Raw genomic sequence first — 8,726 nt, forward strand, 5'->3', positions numbered from 1 at the left:
CCCTTAAATATTGTGTCAGAGGACTCTACAAGGTCCATCGCGACTTTTGACCTTTAAGGTCAAATTTTCAAGGTCAAAGGTCAAATGAGTGAAAAATTTCATAATGCAAATATCTATTAAGTAGAATCAAGTACAAAGTGAAAAACCATGTATGTCACACTAATACTTCACTTTTAATCACCAAATTAATAGGAAAATGTTAAGAAAAGCCAAGAGAAAACCATCAATAACGCCTTAATGGTTAAGGCATAAATGTTCAGAATATAATCGGAATACTGGCTGTAGTTCACCACCTTTAAAGCACTTTTTCGTGGTTATTAACAATATAATTTGTTATTAATAATTCTTGTTTGTGGGCCTGAAATCTTTAACACCATGGCATGGGAACATACTAGTATGTATCAATTTACATTAACTCCCCCCCCCATTGAAAATGGGAGTGACTGAACCATGACGTGAAGTACTTATTCGTGTCTTCTTGAACAAAGCATAATTTTAGTGTGTGGGCGGACGTGAAACTTGCTACATGTACACCATGGCATGGAAACAATGCTACGATTGTATGAATTTACATTCATTCACCGCCCCACTCCCCCCCCCACCTGTTGTCCATAGTTTCTCCATTGTGAATGCTATAATTCCTCATTCATCATCATCTGCATCAGAATCTTATTCCATGATGGTGTTCGTGCCATTTTCCTCAACTTCTTCAAGTTTTGAATAAGATATACCATGACCAAAACAATTCAATGTGTATATCAACTCAACATTACCAGTTAAGGATTTGATGGCATATGGTAGGAGTACATGCTTTGGTGGCTTCTCAAGCCCATTCGTGACTGCATACACTAGATCTTGGCTGAATGAGGTGGTCAATCTTTGCACCCGTTCTGAAGGACATGAACAGTTCCCTTCACCGGTCAACAATGTACGGTAAAATTGAACCAATACCTCTGGAGTTCTGGAGATACTTGTATCAGGAGGCCAGGCTTTGCTAATTTCTTGGGATTTGATAGTTTGGCGCAATGCAAGAGCAGCCTGAGGAACAAGGCTATCATCAGAATTTGATTTGACCATTTCTAGCTCCTTTCTTACAGCCTGGTGATCTTTGACAAGACTATCAACTGTAAGCGAGGTGGGGAAAACAAGAAGAGCACCACTGTCTTCATTAACAAAGTGCAATGTATCATTAAACTCCATCTCTAGCATGCGAAGAATATGTTTTTTCGTTGACAGCTCAATAGAAAACCCAAGGGTCGCTATACTTTCAGTTAATTTACATGTCAACTGCACCATAGGAATCACACAAGGTTGGGTAAACATTTGTCTAACAAACGAGAACACGTCACGTTTTGCAATGCCAACGGCACCTTCATAGTTCATTTCTTCAACGTCATGATCTTCCTCGGCATCAACTTGTCCTTGTCCTTGTCCTGGTCGTGTGTAGTTTCTGCAACATTTGCGATGATAGTGGCCCTCGGCAGCCACTAGATCTCGACTTACAAGTGCAAGAACTCTCTCATCCATCTTCCGTACCGCTGTATCCCTGATCGTATTGTCTGCCCGAAGTTCCCGACACTGAACCAAAGGTGTTCTTGTCTTCGAATTTTTAACAAATTGGTCCTTTTCACAAAATATACACTTCAGTTCATAGAGTCTAGAAAATTCACCACTTGACCTTTTGCTGGTACGTTGAGTTTGCGACTTCTGGGACTCATTTTGTGCAACAATCCTATCAAGCAGCTTTTTCAGCGTAAAATGACAACAGCACTTTCGATGGTACCACACATTTGGCACCTCCCGCTCACCTAGATTCTTCGTCAAGTCCAAGATGCCACTGTGCTTCCTTATCTCAGCAGCTCTGAGTAACGTTTCCCATGAGTTGTAATCAACAGGCGATATCAGCTTGGCGCTTGGATCACTTTCAGTTTCACGACAGTCCAGCATACATTCGTATGGAGCCGGCTTAAACCGCTTTAGCACTGGAGGAGTGGCAGTTCCTGTTGCCATTATTAGTCAACCGTCATACCTGAAAAAGACACAACTAAATCAATGGAAGCTTCATTATTACTTGACATTTACCAAGTCAATCTAACTATAATGAAACTTATTATTTCGGCCAGGATTGAATCATGAGCCACAACTCTACAAAATAATGCATGCTCCCTGCATGACTGGCTCCAATGCGAAACAAGGGTGTGTGTGGTGGAGAGTCGGGTGTAGAGCATCATAACACTTAATATAGAGCATAATCATGTATTCAATGATGATATAGAGTATCTATATTACCTCCAGAGTCATGTTTTAGCTTACCTGTGTCATGAGTTTACATTTCTGCACTCAAATCGGCTTTCTCTGAAAATGAGCTTGGAAGAAAGTGAAAGTAATTTGATGGCTGCCACCTATTGGCTGTAGTTTGAAACAGGGAGCATTCATTTTATTCTGACACCAGGCAAACATCAAGGCACAAAGTTCTTTTTGGAAACTTTATAGGCCTACATATACTATCTGATTATATTCTGAACATTTACCCCTTAACCGTTAAGGCGTTATTGATGGTTTTCTCTTTGATTTTCTTCACATTTTCTGATTAATTTGATGATTAAAAGTGAAATATTAGGGTGACATACATGGTTCTTCAGTTTGTACTTGATTCTACTTGATAGATATTTGCATTACGAAACTTTGCACTCATTTGACCTTTGACCTTGAAAATTTGACCTTGAAGGTCAAAATTCGCGATGTGCCTTGTAGAGTCCTCCGATACAAATATTTTAAGGGGATATTCACCACTATAGGTTGATTGGCTGCAACGCTATGGGCATTTTCCATTTTCTTGCCTTAGAACAGCCATTTTAAGCACTTTTTTACATACGTCGTGTTTCGTTTAGTACAGGATGGATATTATGCAATATCCTTGAACATTGGTGGGTTAAAATCATAGCAGGACATCTAATAAAACAATTCTAGGTGTAAAAGTGGCAATTAAGGTCTGTTCATACCCTCTGTAGGGCCATTTATGACTGTATTCCAGATTTTGGGCAAGCCCAAAAATTGGTGACCTTTTGATCTCTGCTGACCTACATCGGAAAATATTTATTTTCAGTCTGTAGAGATCCCAGGACACACATTTTGAGTGGTCACTTGCTCTGATAGGATGATTTTTCCAGGAGTAGTGATCATTTTAATTTCCCCTACCCTAAACTATTGGCTCTGAATCTGAACATGCATCATCAAGTTCACGGGATGATTACTATGAAAAAACTACCACAGAAAAAGGTTATCATCCTTAAATCCATCACTACAGACATAGGTCTATCAGAAAAACACAATGAGCCTTTGTCCATCTGGTTGGTACCAATTCCTCAAAATCTGGCCTCTGGCCCATGGACTAAAAGGGAGACAAGGTCAGGTGAAAACAAGAGGACAAGGGGGTTGTTTGGGAGAAAAGAAAGGAGGATAGGGGGAGAGGCAGAAGAGAGTGAGATTGGTGGACATAGTTTACCATTGGATAACCTTTGTGTATTTCCTGTAAATGGAGAGACTTTATATTTGGCCAATGAGTGCCGAACAGCTTACAACAGTGAAGTGTTAGAGTAGACTTACAAAGATTCACAAATATATAGCACAGTACAGTGTCCTGCATAAGTATTCACCCCCCTCAAGTTTTCACATTTTGATGCCACCTGAGCTCGGAGTTAGCAGGAAAGGGATGGGAGTTAGCAGGGAGAAAATGTTATGCTTTATTAACAACACACACACACTATATATATATATATATATATATATATATATATATATATATATATATATATATATATATATATATATATATATATATATATATATATATATATATATATATATATATATATATATATTGCTGCTTGGCTGATATTGACAATTATTTGGATATCGTCTGATTGGACTCAGTGTGATTCCTTAAATCAGTGCATACTGTATACTACCCAAAAACCTTGAGTAACTTTCACCCTTGTTTTGGGGGAATTCCAATAAACAAAGAAAAAAACAACGTTGCATTACAGACGTTTCAAGGAGATGTGCATAAACATTAATCTTTATAAACAGCTGCCAATCCACATGTGACGTATGGAAAAAAATTGGTCTTGTAATTTAGAAAACACGTTAATATGGGAAACTCCTCAGAAATCGGGTGTTATCAAATATATTTTGCTTTGAAACTCACAAAGAGAAACCATATAACCTTCGTAAAGCACATCCGGTTCATATAAAGTAACCATTTGCTTGAGAAACAATCACGTGGACAAAGGAAAATCTGATCGCTTGTACGCTGTTGAGGTTAAAATTGAAAACCTCCACCACCCATCATCATCATAAGATACAGAACGAAACTTCGTCACCACAGCGCCCATAACCGAGTATGCTAGCATGCACACACAGCCGCAGAGTCCTTTTGCAGATCCAAATCTACCCATATGTACCTCTACCTCGTAGCAACTGTCAACTATACATCCCACTGGGGACATAAACTGTACCATTATCGACTGAAGGGTGCTCAGCAAGTGGCTGAAGCACTCAAGCAAGCACTCCGATTAAATGGTTGATAAGGAATGGCTGGCCTGGCAAGCGATAACAAGCTGATCGGTAATAGCACATACTCGCAAAAAATGAAACATCGCTGATTTCGTCACATTTTCAGATTTCACTCCATATTTCGAGTTATTTAGTCCATGTGATGCGATCCTCCAAACTCAAATTATAATTCCATTGCACACTTGAATTAGTCCGTGAGAGTAGATCATGCAAAATCGTATCATATAATGCATGCAATCGCTCCAAGCTCCGAATTTGAAAACTATAGCACTTACAAAAGCGACGTATGCAGCAATTCGTAGCTATGAAGGTGAGGCATTCGACGATCAGTGATGAAAGTGAAAAAAAAACATTTTGAGTGCTTTATTGCTTCAGACATGTCCAGTCTGTGTTTGTTTCCAGACGGAGTTTGCCCATGGATGTGTCTGGGCATTGTTTATGTCCGGACGGTGTTTGTCTCCTGACCTGTCTGGGCCGTGTTTGTTTTTCTCCAGACCTGTACAGGTGGTGTTTGTTTGTCTCTGTACCTGTCCAGGCGGTGTTTGTCTCCAGATGGTGTTTGCTCTGGATGTGTCTGGGCAGTATTTATCTCTTGACCTGTCCTGGTGGTGCTTATGTCTAGAATGTGTTTATCTCCTGATGTATCCAGGTGGTGTTTATCTCCAGATGGTGTTTGGCTCTGGACCTGTCTGGGCAGTGCTTATTTGTCTCCAGATCTGTCCGGGTGGTGTTTGGTCATCTCTGGACATGTATGGATGGTGTTTGGCTCCAGATGGTGTTTGCTCTGGATGTGTCTGGGCAGTATTTATCTCTTGACATGTCCTGGTGGTGCTTATGTCCGGACTGTGTTTATCTCCCGATGTGTCCAGGTGCTGTTTCTCTCTGGGTGGTATTTATAGTATGACCTGTAGAAAATGGATCTCAGACATTATTTTGTTTCCATTTACACTGTTATTCTATCCAGAATAATCTTGGTGAGACAGTATGAATCATAATTAATGCTCCACAACACGTATGCCTTCCCTGACACTCATCTCGTGCTGCCTTCCCTTCCCTTCCCCCTCCCCTCCGCACTCTCCCTCCCCCCTCACTCCTCCCTCCCTCCTCACTCCTCCCTCCTTCCTCCCTCCTCACTCCTCCCTCCCTCCTGACTCCTCCCTCCCTCCTGACTCCTCCCTCCCTCCTCACTCCACCACCTCCTCGCTCCCCCTCTCTGCTCTCTCTTCTCATCTCCACCTTCTCACCACCCCCACAATACCTCTCTCTCTCCCCTCTTTTTTCCTCCTCCCTCCAAATATTCCTGTCAGCAAAGCGATGGTGGTATTTGCTAGTCGTTAATAAACCGTTATGGCCTGTTCAAACTCAAGGCATTGTTGAGCAGGCCGAACAAAATGGCAAATTAATACCCCAGCGAGGTAACCAAGGATGTGCCTTAAGACACCATCCAAAGTGAGGTGTCCAAGGTTGCGCCTGATAAAGGATATAATTAAATAAGACAATTAATTATCTTCAAAAGGGGTGTTTTAATGAATCCAAATACAAAATTTTCACCCATGCACTTCCTTGGAGTTCCCTTACGTATACAAAGTTTCAGGCTGCTAGGTTTCATAGTTTGGAGTTATGGAGGACACATACACACACACACACACACACACACACGGACTAACTGACTGACACACTCTGACATTTCTTCGTGTGTGTATATATATATATATATATATATATATATATATATATATATATATATATATATATATATATATATATATATATATATATATATATATATATATATATATATATATCTTCTTCTTCTTTCGGCTGCTCCCGTTAGGGGTCGCCACAGCGGATCATCCGTATGATCCGCACAGTGATTTGGCACATGTTTTACGCCGGATGCCCTTCCTGACGCAACCCTGGTCGCCTCTTACGACACAGGGATAATATATATATATATATATATATATATATATATATATATATATATATATGAGCCTGGTGTTGGCGCAGTGGTTAGAGCAGCGGCTTGGGATCCAAAAGGTCCTGAGTTCAAGCCCCGTTGGGCCACTGAATTAACACACCAGGGGGTTGACTCAGCCTGTCATCCTTCCGAGGTCGGCAAAATGAGTACCAGTATACTGGGCCGGTGTATACCCCGGTTAAAATAGGTGTACCATATCCCTGTGTCATAAGAGGAAACCAGGGTTGCGTCAGGAAGGGCATCTGGCGTAAAAAAAAAAAAAAAACCTGTGCTAAATCACTATGCGGATCATACGGATGATCCGCTGTGGCGACCCCTAACGGGAGCAGCCGAAAGAAGAAGATATATATATATATATATATATATATATATATATATATATATATATATATATATATATATATATATATATATATATATATATACTCATGGGGTGTGCTTACATACACATTGTATAAGCATACAAACCATGCTTCCCCATTGTCTCAGATCGCTCACCTGCATTTCATTTTCCATTTATTTATTTTCATTTATTTTAATTTTCATTTACAGATTCTTTCTGACGTTTCTGTGATTTTTCCTTATGCATCAGCTTTGATGTCCGTCAGCACATAAAATGACCATGCTTCTCCATTGTCTTTGGTTACTCACCTGCATTAAAAAAAAATTTCTTTCTTTTTTTCATTTATTTATATTTTCATTTGTAGATGTTGTCCGACGATTCTGTGATCTTTTTTTCTTCCAGTGTACTGGCTTCGATGTCTATCTGCACGCAAAATTTTAGCTTTTTATGTCACCCAGAAGGCACCGATCTCTTATATCACTCAGTCAGTCAGTCAGTCAGTCAGTGTTTAGAAAGAGTTATATTTGTACATATATATCTGTATATATATATATATATATATATATATATATATATATATATATATATATATATATATATATATATATATATATATATATATATATATATAACATATTTTCTATTTCTGATTTACAAATGTTGTAGTCCAAACTTTATTGACTTGCTCACAATGTGTTGGTACTGTACATACTTTATAGACAATCTAACATTCTAAATAGTATGTACATCATCGAAATATATGTGTGTTGCTGTCGATTGGCCCCGTGACTGTCTTGCATGAACAGAGCTGATAATATTCCACCTTAAACCACAGCCATATAGGTCTGTTTGGCCCTTGGGCAAATGTGTCTTGTAGCCCCGCCTCATCAGACTGATTGACAGTCATAGTCCCGCCCACCCCTCTCATCCGTTCCTATTCCATGACAAAGGAATGTATTTTGTGTACTTTTCCTGAAATCCTTTCAAGCCATTTAAATTTCTATGTTTGCCCCTTCCCAATACAAAATTCAGTCGATTGGTGTTTAAACCAAGTTCGTAGCTTCAACCAATTTTGGGTTCAGCTGTCAGAAAAGAATGAGAATAAGAATGACAAACGGACACTTTTGGATTTCCCATTTTTCTTGTTCAACGATGATGTCCCAAAGTTCAATAAGTGTTATTGGATGGGGGATTCTCCACAGTTGACTGGTAGGTAACTTATTGGTTTATAAGTTTTATCTTGGTGGATGTTTTTGAGGATTTATGTTGTATTGAGCCAATGGAGAGTCTGGGACATCCCTACATAAGAAGTTTACCAACTTTTTGATACCGACTTCTTGATAAAAACAGTTCATTTGGAAAAATTGTTTCCATGTAATAATTCATCTAAATGTGGCATTATTGGTAGGGGGTGATTACTTTAGCAGGCCACTGTAGCATTGAGTTTCTATGCTGCTCATTTTACAAGATATAATTTAATCTTGTTTAAAGTGAAATCTGGTATAAATGAATAGCTCCATTGAAACAGTGTACTGTGAATGAGGTTTTCACTAGGAGAGTATTAGGCAATATGGTCGTCAAACACTCCATTTAACACAAATGGGTGATTTCAAATTGGCTTGGGAGCTGGCATACCAATTTCCAATCATGTTAGAGAATCATTAGTATTCACAAATGAGGAGGATATCCAATATTATTTTTCTTCTCGAAGTACAAGTCTTGCAAGATACTGTACCTCCCAGGTTGCCCATGAAATGACATGATCATTCATTTTTTATGCTAATACAACATTGCCATATGGTGGGTCATTCCAAAGTTCATGTGGTG

This window comes from Eptatretus burgeri, chromosome 8 (genome assembly GCF_056783735.1).
Source record: "Eptatretus burgeri isolate ZD-2024b chromosome 8, Ebu_testis_v1, whole genome shotgun sequence".
NCBI lineage: Eukaryota > Metazoa > Chordata > Myxini > Myxiniformes > Myxinidae > Eptatretus > Eptatretus burgeri.